At 36.6% G+C, this 24,866-nt stretch overlaps 1 protein-coding gene across 3 annotated transcripts in view; it reads left to right on the top strand.

Moving 5' to 3' along the window:
• The window catches only part of GPATCH2 (G-patch domain containing 2), a 195,972-nt gene that overhangs the window by 63,237 nt on the left and 107,869 nt on the right, over nt 1-24,866 (top strand). The gene's annotated exons all lie outside the window — the stretch shown is intronic.

Here is a 24,866-nt window from a genome sequence, read left to right as displayed (position 1 = left end):
TCATAAATTTTCAAGCCATCTGTATACTAAATAAACTGATGAATGAATCATACATTTCAGAAGAATAGAAATAAGCTTCTACTCTTTATAGCCCTGGCTGTAAAATTTTGAATGCTCAGTCATACAAGCAAAAATACTCAAAAAATTTTTTAACTCTGTTGGAGGGGGAAAAAAAATTATACCTTGAAAAACATAATACAGGAGAAAAAGACTTACTTAAATAATGGTTATTTTTATTATGGACTTTCTCAGTCAAAATCATTTAAGCTACTTGTGTAGTAACATTCAAATCTCAAAGGAATGAGGATGACTTTTTCAATGTCTTGATTAGAAACAAAATATTTTCTTTATATTTGATTTTAGCTATCCTGCCAATTCTATCAGTGTGCTAGGTTTGGGGGCACATGTGCACATGTGTGTGTTTGGTTTGTTTTTATATTTGTGCAGGATTTATACTCCACCTGCTTCCAAAACAGATTTGCAGTTAGATGAGTTTGACTTCTGAAAATTAGAATATTATACCAGATTAAATACAAGAAATGTGCCTTGTTAATAGGTTTATGTATTCCTGAATCAAGACATAGTAACTACAGCATTTACAATCATAACAATAATGTTCAAATTGTGGCAGCTCTAATAGTTTCTTTATTTCTTTCCTGTAGCTATAAACCTTTTAGTGTTTGCTGTAGAGCAGGCTGTACTATAGATACAATTTAATCAATTGCCAGGCAATGTAGCATTATAAATGTGATCTCAAGAGATGCTCACTTGCAGATAGGACCTGAGTATTTTACTAGAGGCTGCTGTGACTTTTGAGGCTCAGTGAGGACTGGTCTGCCCTAGCTACTGACCTCATAATTTCCAGAAGCAGGTGGAGGTGGCAATTATAGCTTCGGCCACTATCTTGAACTTTCTGTAGTAGGTGATGAATTGCAAATGGCTAGACCCTGTGCACAACAATAAACTCAAATAAATCTTCGATGTGTAATAATGACAAGACTGGAAGACTGGCAGCTATAACAAGGCTTCTGTTGTCACCCACTTTACTGTAGCCTTGATATTCATCATTATCAGCTGGAGCTAGCTCAAGAGCTGGACAAGAAGGTCCGAAGAAGGATGAGTTGTTTGCGCTGAAGCGTCCAGTTGGTCCCATCTGGACGAGAGTAAATGGGATTTTTTTTTTGCCTGTTCACTAGGCCAGAGCTGTCCATCATTTTAGGCAGGTATCTGATCACTTCATGCTGTGGGACAATATGGCTTTACACTGTTTGGTTCTCTCTTGGTTGTTTGATATAATATTTTTACCTTGTTTGAAAGCTTTTGGTTATTTTCAGTTATATACAAATGCCCTTCTCTTTCAAAAAACTGAGCCAACCATATTTTTCATTGTTGACAAATGGCTTCTCAAATGAGAACATAATTTTAATATAACTGTAATCACTATGGAAATCTGTGTCCTGAATCGTAGGAGGTTTTTATGTTTAATAATAGTGTGTTTTTTCTTTAGCATGGTGCAATTTACCACCTTAAAATTTCATAACAGTAATGTAGACCACACACACAAAGCTGTTAGGATATTTAAAGTGTTATACTGAATATTCCCTAAACACTCTTTTCTTGTTGATAGATATAGTATGCATATTTGGATACTATCAAAATTGACAATTGAGTACTGCTTGATTTAAAATAAAAAAAACTATATTCACCTGATCCTTCAACATTTTATTAGTTCTGTGATAAGATTAATCAGTACAATATGATTCTTCCATTGATTTTTCTCCCTTGGAGGCATACCAATTTTAAAATATATATATAGAATAGAGTCTGTTGAATGTTCATTTATGAAGACTAACTATTCATTTTTCATGTTTTCTTTATGTGGTTATGTTGTTCTTAAAATGAAATTTTCAAAATTTAGTAACTGATAAATGATTGATCTCACTATTAACCACAGCCATCTGTAATAAAGATTGTAAGCATCCTTTTAGTGTATTTTTATTACCTCTTTTTTCCTAGGTATTTACCATTTTTTAAGAGCAAAAAATACCTGTTTCTTAACATTTTAGATTTGGTATTTGTCTGTAAGGAAAATGAATTGATTAATAATAGGCAGTGGAACCCTTTGAACACTTTTGCTTTTGATTTATGATATTCCCATTATAATCACTTAAATATGTATTTTTAGGTAAACCAAGAATTATATAATTCAAAATCACTTTAACTCCTAAGATGATTAAAAGGTAAGACTTCTGAGATTTCCATTTCTCCAAATGCAGGTTCACTCCCAGAGTTCATACCAGCTGACATACCATCATTCATTTTGTCTTTCTTTTGTAATAAATCTCTAAGCCTTGAGGCACTAGACTCATGCAGATTTCTTTGCATTTTAGTGTCTTGATGGAATAACAACTTCCAATTTCAAAGCCAAAACATATTGTATTTCATCTCTGCAGACCCAACTTCACCCAGTAGTGGCCAGATGAAAATATATGTCAAGAACACTACTTGCTCATATTGGAATTTAGACAATTTATTTTCAGACTGTGAGCAGTTTCAGCCTATTTTTGGAACCCCTTTGTGGCCTGACCATTCGTCCCAACATAATTTATGGTGGCACTGGAACATATGGACTTTTCATCACTGTCCAGCAAATTCTCTGTTGAACGTAGACTCTTCTCCCTTTGCCCTCCTATAGCACCTTTTACTATTACCTTCACTGCCTTTGGAACAGGTAAACCAGTATTGAAATTGTATTAGGCCACATACACTTTCAGCCAGATAAATTATTAAAGTAAATGACTCAAGTGCATTTTGAATGCATGTGGATAAGTAATGTGAACCTGTTTAAGGATCTATTGAATATCAGTACATCTGAAGCATCTCCTTAAATATAAAGGCTGAAATTGAGTTGGGCAGTTGCAGTAACTATTAAAGAATATTTAAGGTTTGATTCATGTATACCAGTTTGGTCTATTGGTATGTCAGTCAGTATTCTTTCTAGGTATTTGACAACTAGATATACTGGTTGGAGTTACGTTAGAATGAGATATTATTTCAGAATTTATCTTAATATCTTAATAAGACTTTTGGCATATAATATTGAGAAATATTATCCATGGCATCTAAGACAGTGATAACTGAAAACTAAATAATTTAAATGAAAAAATGGGTGATACTAAATGGTTGTAGTTTTTTTGTTATTCACATGCATGCTGTTTTCACTTAGTAGACATTTACTTTGTACAGTTACATAATCCCTCTGAGCTCTAGTCCCCTTGCACAGTGGGGTTAGTAAAATTTACTTCATAGCATTTCATTGTGTTAATGGGTATAAATTGCTTATTAGCATGATTTCTGGCACATAAAGTTTCCAATAAATATCAGATGATATTAATATTGACAAACAGCACAGGGGTACATTTGTGTTTCTGTTTCTCAGTTATGATTTAGCTTGCTAAGTTGGATTGGCAAAAGACACCTTTGGGGCCATATTTGCAAGGGTAAAACAGAAAAGAAGAGCAGTATTGTCTGTTTGAATGTGTTAACCTAGAGCAGTGTTTCTCAAACTTGCTTGATCACCTGGATGGTTTGTTAAAATAGAAGTTGCTAGGCTCCACCCACAGAGTTTCTTGATTCAGTGGGTTGTGGTTAAGGTCTGAGAATTTGCACTTCTGCTATTTCCCAAGGAATACTGATGCCCTGAGAAATACTGATCTAGAGAGACCCTTTCCTGAACTAATTCATGAGGCCTGCAATTGTGTCTTGATAACATTGGCACCTACGACTTTTTTTTTACTCACCAGCCATCATATTTTGCTTCTGACCTAATCAGATTCAAACTTCTAGCTGGTGCAGCCTTCTCTCTGTTTTACTAATGAATTCTGAAGAATTCAGTCCTGTGTTATTTTCTTAAGAAGACTGAGGTTTATAGGATGATTTTGATTAAAATAAAATGTTCCTTCAAAACATGATTGAATCTTTTTACAGATTTATTCTATATATATGTGACAAATTATCTGTCCCTGTAAGCAGAAATTTTCCATAAAGGTTATGATTTTATGCAATATAATTACACTTACTAATCATGTAATTGCATGTCTTAATTATTGCATGTCTTACTTGCTTCCTTACATGTATTTAGGATAATTATATTAATATAAGGTATAATTACAAAAATACAGTTCACTGGCACATTCATTTTATTGCTCAAAGTAAAATATTTGTGTATTAAGATTATATAAAACCAACAGTAATTATTGACTGGCCATTGGAGATTAAAAATGGTTCCAAAATCAAGTTTCTAAAATCACTTTATTTCAAGTACAACGTTTGTTTATGGAAATAAATTTTTCCTTGTCGGTTTCATTACTAAAGCAAGTTATTAGACACCTTTTATTTAGGCAATTTACATGAGATTTAATAAATTTTTAAGTTGTGGATGAGAATCCTTTCTTAAAAAGAATTATAATTAAAAATGATAACATAATTTCAGTTTGTACTTATCTCTATCAAGGATGTGGTTTTATCTTTTCATGTGTTTATGGTTTGTCTCTTCTTGGGAATGAATTCCGCAACTCTGAGGGCAGTGACTGTCTCTGGTTTACTCACTTCTGTTCCCCAGGGTCAGGTTAGTAACCAGCACTGAGCAGGTGTCCATAAATACTTGGCGGACAAATGAATAATAGGAGTAATGATGGAGTAGTTGTTACCTTTTGTTGGGCATATGCTGTATGGTAGATATTTTGCAGAGTGTTTCCATATGTCTTCAGTGCTCATCATAGTCTCTCAGAACGGATATCAGTAATCACTGAGGAACCTGAGATTTGGAGAGATTAGAAACCTACCCTATATCACAGCTAACCAACATGAACCCTTGCCTTCCTCCTACAGAGCCTAGACTCTTGAACTAATTCACACTGCCCCAAATCTTACATTTGGAGGGTGAAGCAGGAATATATGTAGTGTTTAGGGATAGAAGCATAGGACAGTTTTGAGATTGGCATTCAGAATAATAATAAGCGGAAAACTGGGGGCGGAATGTCGAGACAGTTGTTCCTTGCAGAGCTCTCCCATTAAAGAGCTAATCAGGAGGAAATAAGGTTTGAATTTGTTTATACATGATGTAAAGCAATTGGCATCAACTGAAAACATCCCCCCACCCCACTCCAACTAACCTGTAAACCTAAATGCAGTGAAAGTTTTCAGCCATTTAACTTTTCTTTACTTCTAACCACCATAGGTTTGCACAGGGTGAGTTAGTTCTTAGATTGGCTTGCTGATTAAGAAGTCTTCCTGTTTTGTGATATTTCTTGCTTCACTAACAATTTGATTGACCCTCTCTTCTTTCATTCTCATACATAGCTCTATCTGACTAAATTTGGCTGACAATTCTGAAATACGTTCTAATTGAGACAGGATATATGAAAAAACAAAAGATCCATATCTGAAAGGGAAAAAGCAATTTATAATTAAATTTAAAACTTCTTTTAAAAATTTATGAGTTATCAATTATCATTTGATGATAATTGAAATTAATTAAAATATATCTCAAATAGTGCCAACCCCATAGTAGGTGCTCAGTAGGTAAATGGGTCTGTAATTGAACCAGGAGACTCTGGCCTTAGATAAGAACTGGGAAAAACTAAGCCAAAACTTAAATAGTTTAAATTTTTAAAAAGGTGTTTAGGTATTTATTAGATACAGCTGTAACAAGGGGGGGACACAAGCATTTGTATACCAAGACAATTACTTTTTTGGACCTGTCAATTAAACTTCCTCAGGTGTTGAATTCTTGTGATTTTTTTTAAGGGTGGAAGATAGAGAACCATCACCAAACCATGGTCTCTTCCAGTCTAGACAAGAAATTTTCCATTAAAAAAAATTGTATTCAGTAAAATGTTATTGAATCCATGATTTAAATCTGTAACTATTCCAAGTATTCTTTTCACAATTGTTACTTTTTTATTTTGCATAGATACTGAGAAGCAGGTGACTGAATATAGTACAAGTAATCATTCCTTATTCATTATAATGTAAAGACTCACTGATAACAGAATCTTCATTTTACAGATAAGAATGTAGGCATTAGCATATATTCAGACCCAGGGTTCATCCCACCCATTGTCTAGCTCTTGAGCCAGAAAAAAATTATTGGGTAACTTGGTTGGCTTTATAAGATTACAAATGGATGTTTAACATTTTTCCTTTTGTCCTTGATGGAATTATGCACCCCAATTTGTCCAGGTTTTTGGTCTTGGTCCAATTCTGGTGGGTGTGCACCCATTATAAATAAGATATCTTCAGAGTTACTTCAGCTAAGGTGTGTCCCAACTAAATCACTATGGCTTTTCATCTGGGTTACTGGAGTCCATTTAGAGCAAAATGAAACCCAGACATAGAGGAAACCATGGGGAACAGTCAGAAGCTGGAAATGGATGGAACCCAGCAGAGCAAGGAGAAGATGCTGCCATGTGCATTGCCATATGAGGGGAAAAAGGACCAAGGATGCTGGCAGCCAGTGCCAGAACGCTTTCTGGAAGAAAGTGTTGCTTTGCTCATTCCTCTGTTTTAGATTTCTCCTAGCCTCAAAACCATGAGCCACTAAATTCCCATTTTTTAAGCCAACCCATTGTGTAGTACTTGTTTTAGCTGCCAAGAAACTAAAAGACCATTCATTCAGCAAAAATATATCATGATCTATGAGTGAAATAGTTTCATATGTGTTATACTTTACAGTTTATAAAATCTGTTACATATTTTATGTTAGTTTAGTTTTTTATTACTTCAGGGTCCACTAAAATCCCAATTTGGCCTCAAGATTTCCTGGCTTGTTCTTAAAATTGTGTTTGGTTTTTGTGGACAGCACAGAATAAATATTGCATAGTTTTTGCTGCCAAGAAGCCTATAGTCAAGAGTAAGATCTTTAGACAAGTAACTATTAAATCAAATTAATAGGTAATTTGTTTGTTAAGTGGTAAATCATTCAAGAAGTTCAGGTCGGCGAAGCAGATTTGGCTCAACTGATAGAGCGTCTGCCTATTGTATGGGAGGTCCAGGGTTCAAACCCAGGGCCTCCTGACTTGTGTGGTGAGCTGGCCCATGCACAGTGCTGATGCACGCAAGAAATGCTGTGCCATGCAGGGGTGTCCCCCATGTAGGGGAACCACACATGCAAGGAGTGTGCCCCGCAAGGAGAGCTGCCCTGCATGAAAGAAGCACAGCTTGCCCAGGAGTGGTGCTGCACACACGGAGAACAAGATGATGCAATAACAAGAGACATAGATTCCCAGTGCCGCTGACAAAAATGCAAGTGGACACAGTAGAACACACATCAAAGGGACACAGAGCAGACAGTTGGGGGGGGGGGGGTTGGCAGGAGGGGAGAGAAATAAAAAATAAATCAAAACAAAAAGAAGTTCAGGTCATTTCTAATTGAGAAATTTAGATTTACTCATGAAAAATCCTTTTCCTTTTTTTACCCTATCTGTATCAGGAAAATAGTAAGGATATGCCTTTATGTCCACAGGCTCTAGAGACTGTTAGCATGTCCTCTATCACCAGGACTGCAGCTAAAGCTGCCAAGACCTTTACCCTAAGTACACACCAGCCAGTCCTCTTCCCACAGTCTCAAATAGGAGGCAGGTAATACCCAGGGGTGTGGAGGAGTCTTGCTTAACTAGAGCGTGTGTGGAAAAGAGATTTGATAGAGGGAATTTACTTTTTTGAGATGAAGTTTAGCCTCTGGTTGGAAAGGAAAGAAAATGAAGATAGGGGAATCTAATATTTATAAAAAGTGGGAGGGTCAAGATACAGATTCCCTCTGTGAGGTTGCTTTCCTCTGCTAGGCTGCCAAAAGGCAATATACCAGAAGTAGGTTGGCTTTTACAATGAGGATTTATTAGCTTACAAACATATAGTTTTGAGGCCTTGAAAATGTCCAAATCAAGGCGTCATCAAGGTGATACCTTCTTCCTGAAAACTGGTTCCAGCGATCCTGGATTCCTCTAACACATGGCACAGTATATGGTGATGTCTACCTAGGTTCTTCCTTCTCTTCTCCACTTTGTTGCTTTTACCTTCTTACTTCTCTGGCTCGCTTGCTCTTTCTCCCTCCTGTCTCCTTATTCAGCCCCTTTATAAAGGACGCCAGTAAGAGGATTAAGACCCTCCTGGGCCATGCCTTAATGGAAGTAACCTCATCTAAAGACCCTGGTTACAATAGGTTTATACCACAGAAATGAATCAACTCTAAGAACATACCTTTCTGGGGTCCGTATCATCAGACAATCAGAGGTGAAAGAGAATAACTAAGTGGGAAAGGTCAGAGGAAAATGTTGATATAACTTCAAGTGCAACTGCTCTTTTCTTACATGAGATTAAACCTAAAGCATACAAAACCTGGTTGGGAAAGCATTTAGGGGGCTTCTAAGCCCCTCCACTACTACCAGGCAATAGAATTTTATTTGCAGTTTTCAGAAATCTCAGTCCAAACATCTAATATGGCAATACTTGGAGTAGTTCATTTGTTCAGAGCATTATAGAAGTAGTACGTCAAATAGGACTATACACACACAGCAAATAAGATCCATTGACATTCCAAGTATTCAGGTTATGGAACCAATACAATAGGTTGAATTATCCCTGATCTCATTTCTCTTCTTTGGGTGTTATTCCTACTCTTGCCTTCTTTGTCCCATGAAATTGTGGACTGCACTGGTCATATCTTCCTATCAGTTCATTTTATAGACTTTCATAGAATGTTTAGATTTCTGTTTTCCTTTGCTTAATTTCACAATTTGCTCTTAACAGCTGACATTGTGCCAAGTATTGTAGAAAATATTTGATAAATATTTGTTGTGTCACATCATATTAATCCTGACCCTAACCCTACAAGTCAGGTTACAGGGCATTTTCCATCACAAATAGGGAAACTGAGGTATAAAGAGGTTAAAAAAATTTCACATGATCATGCTGTTCAGTGGTATAGCCTCGACATAAATCTAAAACCAACTCTAGAGCCACCACACCTAACCGCCAATCTGTACTCCATTTTGACCAGTTGTATTCCTCCAACTAGCCATTTCTTGGTGGCTAAGGCATCTCTCTCTCTCTTTCAGAATACTATGCAGATATCAGCTAAGGTTAAATGAATTGATGTATGCAAAGCAGGCAGAACAGTGCCTGACTCTTGGCAGGTGCTCTCAGTACTCTTAGTTCCCCTCCTGTCCCCAAACGCCACCTGCATCAGACTTTTAAGCTCAGGAATGGCGTGACTGTATTGGTGAGCTGCAGCTGGTTGCCTCCCTTGAACCTCCCTACACTATTCTGTCCTGTGTTGCCAGTGAGATAATAGGGGGAAAATTTGCAGATTAGGGAAAGATCCTGTGGAGGAAAAGTACATCCTTGCAACTCTGGTGGAGTGTACTAAAACATAGACACCATCAGGATGTTTCCAGTTAGTTATCATTTAAGACTTTTTTGGTTGCATGTAACAAACTCTACTCAGCCTGGTACCATGTAGTTTTAATTCAACAAATAAATAAGGAAATTTATTGGCTGAAAGAACTAAATGCTTTAAACAGTGGCATTGGGACTAATTCTTCCTCCTTCCATCTCTTGGCTCTCTTTTCCTGAGTTAATGCCATTCCCAGGCAGGCTCTTCCACACAAGGCAAAATGACTGCCAATTCTTGAACCGTATATCTTATCTCTGCAGACCTCCCCTGCAAAAGGAGGAATTTTTCCTTCCCACCAATTCCAAAAATATCCTAGAGATGATTATTACTGACTTTGCCTGGGTCATATCCAGATCCCTGAACCAAGTATGGTAGGCACAGGAGGGCGGGATGCTGGGAATCCCAGGCCTGGGTCACAGAAGTGGAGATGGCTTCCCTGCACCTCTGGCCCTGAGGATGGGCGGGGGCGTTTTTCACACTGAAGAAATTGGTGTGTAATTATCTGAAGAAGCAGTAGGTAATAGCCCCTCAACCAGTAGATGATTGCCCCAGTCAGCCTAAAACCTAGAAAGATGCCTTAGAAAATAAAAACTAATGTACAGTGCAGAGACTCTTGTCTCAGGGTATGGGCCATGTTAGAGATTTTTACTGAAAAGAAAGGTCTTACCGTAATTTTTCAGCATGAGCGACTTAGTTGGGCCAAGTTACATGCTAATAAGAAACTCAGTAGGTTTGGTCTTCATGTAGGAAACCAGGGTTCACTATGCCCAGGTGGAATACTGAAAATATAATTTGTGAAAGAGGTTTGAACAGTTTATTCAAAATAAACTGGAATGTTCTCAGCTTCCACTACATCATTTATCTGAAAGATATGTATTGTGAACCTGAAAAGCAAATCATTATACCAGGTAGGGAATCATTCAATCCATTGTCTTTCAAAGAGTAGACGACAAGGAAATATTTGCATGGATTAGGGAAAGAATTGCATTTTCTTGATATGTTTGCCTGTACCTGTCACCAGTTTTTCGGGTATTTATGAGGTTGCATAAAGTATGGAAATTTAATTTTTTATATTTTAGTTTGCTTGATTTCTTAAAACAGGCCACATTGCAGAAACTTACTGAAAAGATTTAATGATCTCTTTCCCCAGGTAAAAATCTTTTTGTAATTATCAGGCTTTGAGAGACTTGACTTGTCAGACCCCTAGGGGCTCACAAGGCTGTACTTTTTAACTGCTCTGACAGGACATCTGTACACCCTAAATTCACAACTTCAGGGGAAAAATTAAGAGCATTGCTGATTTGTCTTGGGAAGAATAGGAATTTTGACTCATGCTGGACATTTGAATAGAACAGTTGCTACCTGATCCCCAATCATTTCTTGTTGCCGAAGTATCTTGAGATCAGTAGAAACTTAGGAAGCAGCATAGGCGTGATAGGGAAACAAAGTCACAATTTAGAAAAAATCTACAGAATTTCCAGCATGAGTGGTATTTTTCTATTCTGTGGCTCTAAAAATCACACTAATGCAAAGTGTCAACAACAGTTGGGTATATGGGAACACTATTTTTACATGACTTTTCTGTACCTACAACTGAAAGTTACTTTGGCTAAAATTTAATGGATTGGTACAAGTTTCTGTTTTGGATGGAAAATATTCTGTACATAGATAGTGGTGAAAGTTATACAACATTCTCAATGTACTTAATGTCACAGATTTGGAAACTTAAAAATGGTTAAAATGTTTTTATGTTACTTTTTGTAACACAATAAAAATGTATGTTTTATTTTTAAAACGCAAACCTTAAAAGAAGGAAGTCTGTTTCAAGGGTGTAGTCCTGTTTCAAAAGGAGCTAATAGAGAGCTGCAATCAAATTTGCTTACTGAGGAAAGAATCGAATTTATAATATAAACTAAAGGTGAATATATTTATCCCTGAATTGTTCTGAAATTTCTGGCTTTGCAGCCAAACCCCAGGCAATGTTTGGTTTCAGTTGGAGTCATAATTGACTTGCCCTAAATGTACAGGATATTTCTGGTCTCTTAAATACTGGTACGGTCTTTGAGTGTCCAGAACACTCAGAGACTTTTGTTTTGTTTTGTTTTGTTTTGTTTGTTTTTCTTTTTACCTTCACTACATAGTCCTTGGACAAGTACCTCGAATTTTGTAGATTCTAGGTCTCTCACTGCTAGAAATCAGAGTGCTGTTTTTCATATTATTAATTTCATGAAAAAGCTTATCTTGAATGTTAAGTCATATAAAGTCCTTGTGGAAGTGCCTCGATTGCCAGAACATCTCAAAGTGTTCTCATTAACTAGAAACACAGTTGATCAGGCAGCAGCACTGTTGTGCACGCACCCTGTATTTTAAGAAAGTAAAGTTGACAAATGTTTTTATTGTTTAGAAAGAAGTAGCCACTGCTATATGGCTAATATATGGCTAAAAAAAGCCATATTCTTAAAAATAAGAGACTGGTATTCATCATGGCCATCAATATATAAGTTCATGTTATTTCCATCCATAATCATGTAGTGAGTTGTAGAAGAATCCTGCAGTCTGCCTCTCTAGGATAAATTATCAGATGGCTCCAGGATATGTAAATGAGGGGACTAGCATGTCACAGCAGCTAAGGTAGTAGACCTAGCTGCTGGACCTGTCACTTCCTGTGCCTCTATCTGCTTTTCTTTCTCACTTCCCCACTCCCCTTCTTCCTTCCCTTTCTCCCTGTTTGGCTCCCTCCTTTCCCTCGCTCTCTTTCTTCCTTCCTCCCTCCCTTCCTCTCTCCTTTCCTTCCTTCTGTTTCAATTTAAAGAGCTTTTGAGCCTCTTTGTGACTGTGCCATAATCAACCGTGCTTTCCTTACACTTTATCAGTCATAAAATTGAAATACACTATTTGATTTTTAAATAGCATAACCTTCCAAAACTTTTTTAATATGAAAAAGACAAAGAATGTAATTCTAGTTTAGATATTGAAAACTTTTAGGTTGAACCATATATGCTAATTTTTACCCTAAGCAATTTTTATTTCCAACCTATTAACTCAAAACTAGGTGGTTATAATAAAAGTAGTGACTATTTCAAAAACAGTAGGCATAGATGTGTATTCATCAAGTTTTTATATAAATACATATATAAATAAATTGTAGAAACAATCAAGTCTTTCAGGGTTATCTATTGCCATTATTTCCTATGCATTGAGGCTCTCACCATAGCCATTACTATAAAATGTTCCCTAAGTACATAAAGGCTCTGATCGTTAAGATTTTTATTGCCAGCCACACATACAGAGCTGCAAATTGCCTTGTTTCAGATTTATTATGTATTACTCCAGAAATTCTATAAAGATCAAAAGAACTGATTACAATGTTGACCTTTGCATTAACTCATCTGAATTTAAATTCAAGTGTTTGATTTGGGAAAATAAGTCCATTTATCATAGGTTTGCTACTGAGGGGATTGTGCAGCCCTGATTGGGAGTGCTGAGACCAAATTTATTTATTGAGCGTGGGCTTGAAAATTGTTTGTAGGACAAGAGGAACAAAAGTTTGACCTGCCATTGCATAGTACCAGGGGAACAATGTAGACATTGCCCTTTTCAAATTTCAAGTACTTTGTCTGTTTCCATCATGTTGATAGAATCTCCAGATATTAAATTGAGAAAATACATACTGTTTTAAAAATATGAAGCATTCCTTGATTTAAAATTAATGATCCTTCTTTTACTGAAGAAAATAATCATTTCTTCAATATCAAGGTTACAACTAGAAAGAATATTGAGATGCTTCTCATTCTAAAATTAGCCTTAATATATTTATACTTGAACTCACACTTGCCAATGTTTTTTTTTCCTGAGTAGTTAAGGAAAAAACTGTGGCAATTAATATCTTCCTATATAGAATTACAGATTTAACTAATTTTTATCTGTTGAATTATTCAATTTTTATCACAGAAAAATGGCAAACACCAATAACTCCAAACTTAAACTCATGCATTATCTCCACACCCAACCCCAATTTGCAAATTTTGTCCACATTGATGCACCTTGTCTTCCTTCAGATGGGCAGAGAGTACTAGAAAGTGATTTCGTAAAGAAAGGGGTGATGGGGGTCAGTGGAGGATATTGGCAGGAATCTATCCCAAAGTATCCACACTGTATGATAGTGCAGCATTCACAATAACGTGAAAAATTAGGACCTGACACTGTTAGTGATGGTGGACATAACTTGACCCATAGTAACCCGAAATGCTTATTGGCTTAAAAAAAAAAAAGCATACATTGTAGATTAGGATTTATGCCCATTTTAACACTAGGGTTCAGCTGTTCTGCTCCTCGTGGTGATTAACCTCCAACCCAAGCCAGAGTCAGATGGAGAGGCCAGCATGTTACCCGTTTGCTAAGTTTGGATGGGCAGACTGAAAACAATTAGAGTAGACCCTTGACATTCGCAGATTTGTCCTAAGACCTTCACGTATCTGCAGATGGGAAAATGTAACTCACTATATTATTTTCCCCGTAAGATCTGGTAAAATATAATTAAAAATCTTAAGTGGATCCTTCAGGCCATTAATGATTCTATAAACACAAGACTAAAGTATTTATAAAGCTATTAAAATAAATTCTGTTACTAAATAAACTCTATAACATATCTTAATTTAGTAATATTAATCCAAAATCTATGGAATCCTCTACTCCTAGACAATATTGATGAATGATATTTAGGAATAACAAAACTGCATTGCGATGTGAATGCTAAGCTTACTTGTCATACTTGCTTCGTGCATGTGATTCATGTTAGAACTACCTTACCATCATGAATGATAATCAGGTAAATGCCTTTCAGGTTTCTTTATTAGTTGAATTAGGATTATATTCCTGAAAGCTAAGTCCATGCGAAGTGATTGCATGTAAAAAGAGTTTGGGTTTTGGAGGTAAAAGACTTGTGCTTGACTCCCAACTCTTGCATGAATGAATGGAATGACCTTGGCAAGTCCCTTACCTTCTCTCAGCCTCAGCTTCCTCAGCTATAAATTGTGGGCAATGACAGGGCTTTTCTCATAGACTTATAATAAGGATTAAAGGAGACAATTCATATTAAGAGTCAAACATAGTGACTGGAATTGCTCAACAATCAGGAATAATTATTATTTTTATTATTATGTATCTATAACTTCTGTCTTTTCTACTCCTACTACTCATATAGCCATTCTTTTCTGACTTACCAGCAGTTTTATGGAAGAAACTCTTGAAAGCAGCCTAGAAGTGTTTTGGTTATCAGAATTAAAATCAGTGAATATTTTAAAGATAAAATCATTGCATTTAAAAATGGAACTTAGTCATTTAGCCAGCCCTTCCTTCCTTTTTTCTTTGTATAGATAATAAAAGCGACGCTCATGATAGGCATCTTATGTAACAACTTATTTTTAAAAATGAGTAATATTTTGTTAGCCTATGTTGTCCAAAATTTTTTGGACATATGATACCTGTTTCAGGAACAAATAGAATGCTAGAACTTAATATAAAGTTTATATTAGCATATTGAACCACTTTTAAACACCCTATTTAAAATAACATAACTTTAGTTCAAATTTTTTTTTAAGTATATGTGTTTTCCAGTTTTTGATGCCTGCAAGAATACATCCAAAGCAAAATCAGTCTGTTTTATGATGGGAAGGTAGGGCTAAGGTAATTGTTTTCACCTTTCTACAGTCTGAAAATAAAGGATCCTGGTAAGGATGAGAATGAAGTCTGTATCATTTAAAAAAAAAACAAACCAGTACTTATGTCTAAAAGTAAATATATAAACTTCTTAGAAATTCTAATCTGATTTCTTTTTAAAGAAAACGTGGGGTATCAGATTCTTGAAGAGTAAAGTTCCTGTCTCATTGTTTAATTTAAAATTCTTGGATTTCTCCATCTTATTGAATTAGTGGGAAAGTCATATTTACCCAATTAATTTAAGCATTCCCTGTTTTTCCTGTGTAATCTAAATGGATAATGAAGCCCTAAATGGTTTGATTGTCTTTCTTTGGTGAATTTGACTATTTTGTTCTACCATCCTTAGTATATCAGTTTGAAGTAGTTTCATTTATTGCAGTGATGGTTCTTGTACTTCATTCATATTAATAGCTTGAGTAGCAACAAGACGGCTACAACATTGGTGGGCTTGGGGATTGCAGGGTTTTTTTTAGAGAGTATCTGTGGTAGTGCAAAGCAAATAGCCTTATACATTCTTTACCAATTTCAAACCTCTTGTGCTAATTAATTTTAATTTAGCATACATAAATTGAATATTTACTGTGTGCCAGATATTGACTTAAGTTGCTCCAGTACAAAGATGAATCAAAACAGTGCCTACTGTCAAGGGATTCACAATCTAGCCAGGAACACATATGTAATCTAATGTGGTAGGTAAGTGCTTTATTAATGGAATAAACAAAGGGCTGAAGAAAGTTAAAGAGAAGGAATAAGCCAAAAAAGATGTTTTTCTTTGATTTCTTTTTTTTTTTTTAAAGATTTATTTATTTATTTAATTTCCCCCCCTCCCCCAGTTGTCTGTTCTCGGTGTCTATTTGCTGCGTCTTGTTTCTTTGTCTGCTTCTGTTGTCATCAGCGGCTCGGGAAGTGTGGGCGGCGCCATTCCTGGGCAGGCTGCACTTTCTTTTCACGCTGGGCGGCTTTCCTCACGGGTGCACTCCTTGCGCGTGGGGCTGCCCCATGCGGGGGACACCCTTGCGTGGCACGGCACTCCTTGTGCGCATCAGCACTGCGCATGGCCAGCTCCACACGGGTCAAGGAGGCCCGGGGCTTGAACCGCGGACCTCCATATGGTAGACGGATGCCCTAACCACTGGGCCAAAGTCCGTTTCCCTCTTTGATTTCTAATCTCTGTGAAACTGATCTAAGAACACAACTTAAAATCACAGACTTTTTAATGTAAAATATTCTGGAGAAGACATTGAATTATTTAATAGATTAGAAAATTGACATCCGCAACCATAAAGTGACTTATCAAAGTTCTTAGTTCTCTCTCTCTTTCTAGAAATATAGTCACTGATTAAGGATTTAGTCTTCCCGTAGACGTTACCATCTAGGTAAAACCTTTTAAATGGCTAGCAGTTCAGATCAAATATGTAAGTCAAAATTGTATGGTATTCCCCATAATTGCAATAGGATTTCAAAGAAAGTTGAGAGAAATGTAGGCTGATATTAATGGAGAGTATGCTATAGAAGATGTCCACAAATTGGGCGTTATGTGTAGGCAAGATTTAAATAGATGGAGAGTCTGAGAAGCACAAAGTGGGCCAAAGAAAAAAATGAGAGCCTGGAATGAACTTTGAGTGACACAGTTCCTGGCACAAAAGACTTCATAAAATATTCGGTGAGTATTTGTGTGTGCCTGCTTTGTACCATGGTGCTGTGCTTCCAATTTTTCTTGGGTATTCTCTTTTCCTAATCCTTAACAGAAAACCTGTGAGGTCAGTCTTGATGCAAATGATGGACAAGACTATTGAGGCTTAGAGGAGTCATCTTATGTAGGTTACATGCTTAATAGGTGGCAGAGCCAGGATTGTTTCATGTGACTGCGAAGCTCTCACTATTTCTTCCATACCTTGCTGTAAATTAGAAGACTCCCAAATGTTCTCATCTGTGAGACCAGAAAAATGTTGGTATTGATCAGTAGCCTAAGTAAATAAATACTAAAAATAAAAAAAATTGGACTTTAGAAGAGATGCTAACTTGGGAAACGTTATAAGTGAACTGAAATGAACTCATTTTATGTAAAATGAGTTTAATGTGATTTTAGCGCATCCAAAATGAGTTATCCAAAAGATTATTGAAACTATGAAACTAGTTGTTGCAAATAGGAACTTCAGATGAGAAAAGGCTATATATGTGTGATTGATCAACATAGAAATGATAGTTGAGTCTGTAAGAGTTAATGCAATTTCCAAGAAAGTAGATATGTAGGGAAAAGAATGGAGGGCAAGGATATTTGGAAAATTCTCAGTTGGGAGGAGGAGATAAGTAAATTTGGTGTATATTTATACATGTAGATGTGATGGCTTCGTCTTATTATTTGGCAAGGATGCATAATTTCTTCTGTTTTTGGGGTACTAATATATCACTGTTGTAAGCTACCAACTTTTTAATGTGCTTTATACCTACTTTCCTCTCTAGCCAAGAAAGTTTTTCAGGCACATGATGTACATTTTGGTTTCGAGGTGCTAATTGTTTAATGAGGCATATTGATCAATTATACACAGAAAGTTCTACAGGATTTGAGTCAAATCATACAAAGAAAGAAAGAAAATGTAAGCCCCAAAGTCAAAGTAAGTGATTTGGGCAAGGAATAAAAAGTTTACAAACATACCTTTGAAACCTGAAATCAATAGAGGATGAAGTGATTCTATTGCTAGAATTGGTGGTAGGTTGCTCATACTTTACTTGATGGTTTTTGGTTCCAGTTCCCAGGAGAGTGGGTACTCACCTAAAAACTGAGTTAGTTGTTCATTGGTGCATTCTTTCATTCATTCAACAAATATTCTAGGTACTAATTTACATACATAAGATGCATTTTTAATAGCCTTCTCTTTCTATACTTGACTTAATCAATCTTGTACATAGACCTTAAAAGAAAATAATAACTTCCTCCTTATTAGACTGTTACCTCAAAACAAGAAGTGACTGGCACTAAAAACCAGCAGCAAAGGAATGACTAGACCCTAACAACTAGGTTTGATGTCAAATGTGAAGCCTGTTGGTAAAACAGATTGGCACTATAAAATCTAGATGTGCCGCCACTAGTAAGAGCTACCGTTTATTGATCCCTACTATGTGCCAGGCATTTTCCCAAGCACTCTACATATATTAATCTTGTAATTCTCGTAACAGCCCTACAAAGGAGGTATTACTGTGATTGCCCTTTTACAAATAATTCAATGAAGGGAAAAAGAAGTAAAATAACTTGTTCAGCCAGAAAGTGGCCAAGCCTGAATTTCAACAGAACAATATGGCTTTAAAAAAAAAAAACCATCCAATTATTTACTGCCAAGTTAATCTAAGTAACTGAGCTAAGTGTCAGTAATTTCCTGAACTGAATGTAGGTAATAGCTTTACAGTTCGTGGTACAGCAAATTTTGTACTCTACCAGCTGATGGTCATGTGACATCTGGTCATCCTCTAAGGAAAATTGGGAGAGAGCCAAAAAGGTCCAGACTTTGCCACAAGATTTAAAGAGAACAGTTGATTGTTGCTTAGTCCAGGTAGTGGTTGCAGAGAGTGCCAGTTGTGAACATTTTTTTATCTTTAGCTATCCTAAATGTTTTTTCATCAACTGTAAATAGTGTAATAGACAGGAGAAGCCGTTTAAAGTAGAAATTGCTTTTGAATATGAAAAAATGGCCTTGCTTCATAGGTTAAAATTAATTGAAACATCAGATTCCTCACCACTAATAAGATGCACAGTTTTTAGTTATAAAGCTAATGTTTTGCCCAATTAGGAACAGCTTCAAACTGAAGTCTAGGATTTCTGATTTGAGAATTAAATAATGTTTGCTGAAATGTTTGTGTGGTTTTTTGTTGTTGTTTATGCTCCTACATATTCAAAATGTGAGTAAATTAGAATTTTGTTTTTTGTTTTGATGAGGAGGGTGGGAAGAGTTAATTGTAGGGTCTGTATTACTTGTTTATGATAGATCTTATTTTGTATTCATTGAAAATGTCCGTATGTAATTAAAATAGCATATTAAGTTTTCCCACCAATTATTATTCCTTTTGTTATTTCCATTTATCTGTATCTATATCCAGTAAGCAAGAACTTACTAAAACATGTGTTCCTAGGATTCTCTCATATGTGATTCAAAGCAATTAAAATATCTGGCCATGGTCCTTGTAGAGATTTTGATCTAGATGTCAAGATAAAGCATAAATACTTAAATCAACAAATGATTATTACTGTATTTCATATTTCCATGTGCCAGACACTGTAAGAGTTGAAGATGATATGTTTCTAGTCTCTAAATGCTTATAGAACTGAGAGGATTAAATAAGTAAATAGCTAATTAAAATACAATGCAATAAGTGAAATACAGGATTAGAAGATAGAGGTTGCTAGGAGCCCAAAGGATGATGATTATGGATGCAAGTATAGAATAATGTCGCAGGAATTATGTAAGGTATAACCTAAGGAATGAAATTTTCTTGTTAGTTAATTCAAACATTAATATTTATTCCCAAAGTCATTCACTTGTAACTTTATACTGCTGAACAAGACTTCATGAGTTAGGTCATGTTACTCTCTTTAAAGAGAGAATTATTTATGAGAAATAAGGTTGTGATTCAATAAAAGTAGCTTTTTTCTTCATAAATTATCTTAGCACCTTTGATATTATTATCTGTGGTTGTCCATATTGCTAAGAAGACCAAGCCATTTAACACTAGCCCTTTTGTATCATTTACCCAAGAAGATTGACATTTGGATTTGCTGTCATCCGTATTTGTGGTATTTGTCAGTGTTTCCAATCTTGCCTCTTAAATTTCCACTCAGTCTGAAACCTTTGTCCAAACAGAAGTCATCCTTCTATTGATTCTCCTTGCTGTAGGTTTTATCTGCATTTGGTTCCCAACTATTTATTTATGCTAATGACTGTCAATATTTGCATATTTTTAAAGTATCTTTTAGGACCTTGCTATTACTATTTTTCCCACTTATTCCTGTCTTCTTTGGTAAGGTATAGGCAGTGGTTCTTTAGCTTTAGTTTGCACATACAGCACTGCTTCTCAGAGTATGATATGAGGCCACCTGGCGGTCCTCAAGACCCTGTCTACCAGGGCAAGACTGATTTCATAATACTAAGGTATTATTTGTTTTTCACCCTCATTCTTTTGTGAGTGTTCAGTTTGATTTTCCACGTTCTCTAGGAGATTTCATGAAGCCATTGCCCTGGAAGCTCATGGAATCTGTACTTGTGTATTCTTGAGTTCTTAAAGTTCCAGTACAGTAAATATCAATAATATAATTCATGTAAACCGAAGCTCTTTGGAGTCCTCACTCTGTTTTAAAAGTATCAAGTTTGGGAAGCACTGCTATAAAGAAAAGAGCACAATATTTTAGAACTAAGGCCACCAAGATCCTGTGTGGCCTTTGACTTTACATCATACCAGTCTTCCCCTGCCTACACTAGCCTCCGTTCTGCTCCTTGTACATATATACTCTTCCCTGCTCCCAGGCCTTCACTGATGCCAGAAACATTCTCACTTCTCCCTTTGATTGGCTGTTCCATCTCATCCTTTGAGACTCAGCTCTGCTGGGGTTCCACTTCCGCATCACCTTCTCCTTATTTATTTCCTTGGTAATATTTTTACCATATTTGGTAATATTGTTGCCTATGAATTTGTTGGGTTTTGTTCATTATGTCTCCCTAGATTATAATGTAAATCCCCTATCAGTCTTGTTTTCCAATGTATCTCTTCTTCCTTGCACAGGACACATAGTAAGGGTTCCATAAATATTTTTGTTGTTGAGTAAATGAACCAGGCATTTCTGGATTAAAATTCTGGTTCTATTATGTGTTAAGTAGGTAGCCTTAGGTGGGTTATTAAAATCTCTCTGATCACATTTGTAAGAGTGAGATAATAATAAGAATCTTGCAGAGTTGTTGTGGTATTAGAAGTACTGTATATGCAGCTTCTACCAATGCCTGCCACCTAGGAGGTGCTAATGATCTTTGTTGAAATCAGTAATAATGGGTACTACTTACTGAGTACATACCATGTTAATCACCGAGGACAAATGAAAAGAATAACATAGTACCTTTGTACTTGAAGTTGTTCATAGCCTAGTGGAATGTGCTACCTGGCATTATGTTTTCTAAATTTGCCTAGTCCAGCAGAGTCGAGTTGTAGTGACATCATGTCGGGGTTTCACAGACTGACCATGATAAAAGATCTCATTGTTTCAGATTCCATGGTATGGTTTAACGTCAGGGAGCCTGTAGTTAATAATGATGGAACAATTTAAGAAAGAGTTTGTGTTATCTATTTAGAGTCCAGGCTCTTAGTTTTGGTGCTTAGGTGCTACCATCACTTTATGGGTAGGGTAGCTTCTGCTAGAATGGATTTTAAGGCCACATGACAGATAATCCTGCCATATTCTCAGAGTATATGCTAGTACTGACATTCCTCTTGTCAAATCTTTAAGCAGTGTGTTATCCCACAAATATATTTCAGTAATTCTTTCCTTTTTCCTTTTATTCTTTATTCTCTATTCTCTATTATTTTACCAATTAGTCTGAAAATGTTCTCAGTTCATTGAAGATAGTAATAGCTTCTCTTTGATTTTGAAAATTGGGAGCTACTCTTTATACTTGTAAATTATATTCATTTACTAAGTTTATTCTCTGCATACTTCATACTAAGTTTTATTTGTTGTACTGTTTCTTTTTATGAGACCGATATTAAAATGGTTTGTTTGTTATCTGGGTGGTAATGGGCTTCTAAAACAAGATATCCAGATTTTTGGAAGTCCATAGTAATTAACCTATTTGTGAATTATTGGAGGTAGAAACTGAGGTGTTGTGTGGTTGTACAAAAATGCTAATCAGTTTTAAGGAACATTATTTGTGTTCAACCCAAAGTTCAGTATAGGCAAATGTACCAAGTCACGTTGGTACAGTGAATTAAATTGGCGGTAAATTAAACAGCCTCTGCTTTCAAAAAGCATATATTCTTGTAGAAGAGATAAACATGTATATAAATCTAACATGAGGCAGTGATAGAAGAAAGATACAAAGAATTATAGGAATTCCAAGTGGAAAGAGAAATTACTTCTGTTGTGCATGATCAGAGAAGCCTTGAATGGTTGTCATTTTTATTTTGTGTAAAATCAAATGAAACTATTAAAGTATGTGTGTCTTTCTGTGAGAGAGAGAGAGGGGAAGAGAGAGAGAGGGAGGGAGAGAATTTGGACGTGGGAGAGGAAGCATTGAATTCAGTAGCATGTATTCTGGCCTGGTAGTTCAGGTTTCTTTCAAACCCTTGGAATTGGCCAAGGAAAGCAAATCAGCTGCAAAAGCATTCCATTTAGAGACCATTATTATAGATAAGATACTTAACTCTATTTTATTTAAACTCATAACCTTTACACTAATTGAAAAGCATCAGAATTACCAGCCTGTGTAGTCACTAATAACATCTTTGTGGAAATTATTGAATTAAGTTTTGTGATTTAGATTATTTATAGACTATCATATAGTTTTAACTTAATTTGCAAAGTAACTGTTCTTTAGAATTCAGTGTGCTTTGTGGAGCAAACATGTATCTGCGTGTCTCATATGCTCATTAGAAACAAGTGTTCATTTGACTTTCATCAGCCCTACCCAAGGCTGTTTCAGGTAATTCACTGAAAGGAGTGATGATGGCCCAATAATAAACATTCCCGAGATGGCAGAATTCTGCTGCATTCATTCCTTTCTTGGGCCCTCCCTACTAAGCCCATAAAAGCTTCTGTGCTTGCTTGCATCCACTGTAATACTTATTGTGCCATCTTATTGAGATTGTATCTCACATTGGACTGTGAGTCATATAATAAAAATGATGGTAGCTAACAGACACTATCTATTATGTGCTTTGCAAGTGTTCTTCTTTAACTCTCATAGTAATTGTATAAAAAGGTTTCATGGTAAGGGATGGTCTGAGCTCAGCCTACCACCTTTCCCCATGACCCACAAATAAACCCTGTGCCCGCCTGGCTCTGACTCATAGAACAGGATGACAAATGCAGGCTGACTCCCTTCTAGGGAGGGCCTTGAGGTAAAACCCATCCCAAACCAGACAGTGGACTGCTGGGCACATTCCTTCCCCTTTCACCTGGAGCATATGCAAACATTCCCTGGAGACTATCTGGCTAAAGTGTATCTATTTTATGGCCCCCAGCTCACCACCAACACTCCCACCACATTTCTGTGTATCTCTTCCTGACTGGAGGTCTCAGGGTCCTAACTCTACGACAAAAGAAATGTGCACAGACCTGCTCCCTGCGTAGACCGCTGGCCGTGGGGAACCGAGGCACACTAGTGAAGGGGACCTTTTCTATCTCTTCTCTATGTTAGTTGATGAAATCCAGTTTATTTTGTTAAATGCCAGAGAGTGGTATATCCCATTTTGTTAAATGCCAGAGGGTGGTATATCTCATGGTAGTCACTGCCTTAGTTAGCAAGAAATCTCAACTCCTGAGCTATCCAAGTTACCGTTTAGAAAAATTACTGCTAGGATTCAGCATTGCTTTTCTAAACTTAATGCAAAAGTTACGTCTTTGCCACAATTGATAACCTCCAACTTGAAAAATGATCTACATTATGTGGAGTTTTCCTGTGAAAGAGTGAAAAGGCTTGACTTATAATGTATTTAGCACTGTACTAGTCACATAGATTTTTCATTTACTGTGGTTCTAAGGACAAATTCTATTTCTGACTATATTCTAAATGTAGGATGTCGGTTTGTAGGAGTCATGGGGTAAAAGTTGAACATGTGTGCAAAGGCAGATGTAGCTTCTTTATTTACGTTTGATGTATCTCATGAACTTCCACTTACTGGCTGGCACCTGGTGTGGGCATGCGGTGGCGGCAGGGTTCAGGGGAAGGGAAACAAGCTTGCCAATTACAGTATCTCAGTAAAACTATTTCTTTGGGCAAGAGCCTTTTTCTAATGAATATTGGTCTTTTACTTCTTCTCCTCCCCCCACCCCCATCAGTTTCTCTCAAAGATCACTCTAGACAGCTCATATGTCGTAGGGAAGATGGACAAGATTACTTTAGATCCATGCATCACCCTTCTGACCAAGGGCTTATTGGTCCTTGCCGGCCTCCATATGACTGGTCTGGTCTAAACCCTGGAGCTGTCTTCACTGATGTCAGTCTGGTTGTTTGAGGTCTTTTGTGGTATCATGGTGACCCCCATTTCTGAAGCCCATGGGTTCTAGCCATTTGCCTCTACTCTCCAAGACCCTGTGCCTCTTTGGGTCCCAAGCCTGTGCTCAAGCACTGGCTCCCTCATTAGATTGGTACACTCAGCCCATTCTCTCAGGCTGACTAGCCCCTTCCTTCACTACTGCAGGATTTTTACTCCTGTGTCAGTTGGGCAGGGTAACAACCCAAATGTGGAACCTCTCCTGGAGATTTGGCGCCTACCTCAGCTGTGCCTCAGGAAACACTCCTTCCTGTTCCCATCATTCTCTGATCTTCCACCTCACTTTACCTCAGAGGAGTGAAGTAATTAGAACCTACATAGCCTCAGTTCTTGTTTGCAAAACAGGGCAGAGGGGCTCCAGACTTAGCCATCAGAAGCAAAATGGGTTGCCTCTTTATGCTTAAGGGATACTCTGCAATCTGACTCTTCCAGGCCCTTGATATGA

Source organism: Dasypus novemcinctus, chromosome 13, assembly GCF_030445035.2.
Source record: "Dasypus novemcinctus isolate mDasNov1 chromosome 13, mDasNov1.1.hap2, whole genome shotgun sequence".
Classification (NCBI taxonomy): Eukaryota; Metazoa; Chordata; class Mammalia; order Cingulata; family Dasypodidae; genus Dasypus; species Dasypus novemcinctus.
Note: the sequence above shows the minus strand (reverse complement) of the source record. Positions and strands in the feature narration are given on the sequence as shown.